Source organism: Saccopteryx leptura, chromosome 6 (genome assembly GCF_036850995.1).
Source record: "Saccopteryx leptura isolate mSacLep1 chromosome 6, mSacLep1_pri_phased_curated, whole genome shotgun sequence".
Classification (NCBI taxonomy): Eukaryota; Metazoa; Chordata; class Mammalia; order Chiroptera; family Emballonuridae; genus Saccopteryx; species Saccopteryx leptura.
Window position 1 is genome coordinate 26,343,439 of NC_089508.1, and position 2,149 is coordinate 26,345,587.

Genomic DNA, 2,149 nt, shown 5'->3' on the forward strand with positions numbered 1-2,149 from the left:
AGATGGCACACAGATCTGGCAAAACAAAACAAAAAACATACAAAGCATGAGGATGGTATTCTAATGACTGAGGTTAGTGAAACCGTTTCCTAGTTACTTATTCTTATGAGTCTCCTCACTGTACAAATGGAGGGGAGAAATTTGAGACCATAAATTCTCCAACCTGTACCAGACTCCAATCCCAAAGACCACCTTTCTTTTTTTTTTTTTTTTTTAGATTTTTATTTATTTATTCATTTTTAGAGAGGAGAGGGAGAGACAGAGAGAGAGACAGAGAGAGAGAGACAGAGAGAGAGAGAGAAAGGAGAGACAGAGAGAGAAAAGGAGGGAGGAGCTGGAAGCATCAACTCCCATATGTGCCTTGACCAGGCAAGCCCAGGGTTTTGAACCGGCGACCTCAGCATTTCCAGGTCGACGCTTTATCCACTGCGCCACCACAGGTCAGGCCTTTTTTTAAGATTTTATTTATTCATTTTTAGAGAGAGGGGACAGAGAGAGAGAGAGACAGAGAAAGAAAGGGGAAGGAGCAGAAAGCATCAACCCCCATATGTGCCTTGACCAGGCAAGCCCGGGGTTTCGAACCAGCGACCTCAGTGTTTCAGGTTGACGCTTTACTCACTGCGCCACCGCAGGTCAGGTGACCGTCCTTCTTTTTAACTCCAAGTAGTACTGAAGGTCTATATTACACTGCAGTGTCATGGAGAGGACACTTAGCACCTGTGGGTTATTATGCTCATCAGCAGGACCAAAGGGTGGGGTAGGGAGGAGAAACTGCAAATTGAGTCTGGCTCCAGGAACAGCATGTATTCAACACAGAGCCATAAGTCCAGAAATACCAGACTTGGGTGTGTTTGTTATGGAGACTTAGTATAGTGAAAGGGAGGATAAGAATCAAGGATTATTCTCCTCAAAGGAGATGCCAAAGTCATCGCCCAAGAGTCCCTATCAAAAGCCACATGCCCTAGACACTAACAAAATCAGAGGACAGCTAGCAGACACCCTGCCTCCCTGATCTTGTTTCCATTCCCTCAGACCTCAGAAGAGATACTGCAGATACATGACTCTAAATGTAATGAGCACAAATTGCAACTCCTCAAAATCTATACCTTGATAATGCTTAACTGCAACAGCAGAGAGATAAGACAAGAAACCGGACTAGAGGACATTTAGAAAAAAAGGGTCTAAGAGGTCGATGATTTCCAAATGCCCAGCTACTGATCAGTGTCCAGCTGGCTGCAGAATGATCACTTACCTGAGGGTTGGGTGTGTATGTGTGTGTGTGTGTGTGTGTGTTTAATATTTTTTGCAGCTTTATTGAGATATAATTGACCTATAACATTGTGTAAGTTTAAGGTGTACGACATGTTGATTTGATATGCTTATATATTGCAAAATGATTACTACCATAGGATGGGTGTGTGTTTCAAATTATAGATTCCCAGTCATTGCCCAGAGAGTTCTGGTTCAGATCAGAGATGGATTCTCAGGATCAGTGGTTTTTGTTTTTTGTTGTTGTTGTTTTGTTTTGTTTTTAATTTAATTTTATTTTTTTACAGAGGCAGAGACAGAGAGAGACAGACAGGGACAGACAGACAGGAATGGAGATGAGAAGCATCAATCATCAGTCTTTCATTGCACGTTGCAACACCTTAGCTGTTCATTGATTGCTTTCTCATATGTGCCTTGACCGTGGGCCCTCAGCAAACCGAATAACCCCTTTGCTCGAGCCAGTGACCTTGGGTTCAAGCTGGTAAGCTTTTGCTCAAACCAGATGAGCCCGCGCTCAAGCTGGCGAGCTCAGGGTCTCGAACCTGGGTCCTCTGCATCCCAGTCAGATGCTCTATTCACTGCGACACCGCCTGGTCAGGCTTGTTTTGTTTTTTTGTTTTTTTGTATTTTCCTGAAGTTAGAAGCCAGGAGGCAGAGAGACAGGCTCCCGCATGCACCCGACCAGGATCTACCCGGCATGCTCCCTAGGGGGCGATGCTCTGCCCATCTGGGGCTGTTGCTCCGTTGTAACCAGAGCCATTTTAGTGCCTGAGGCAGAGGCCATGGAGCCATCCTCAACATCCAGGCCAATTTTGCTCCAATGGAGCCGTGGCTATGGGAGGGGAAGAGAGAGATAGAGAGAAAGAAGAGGAGGAGGGGT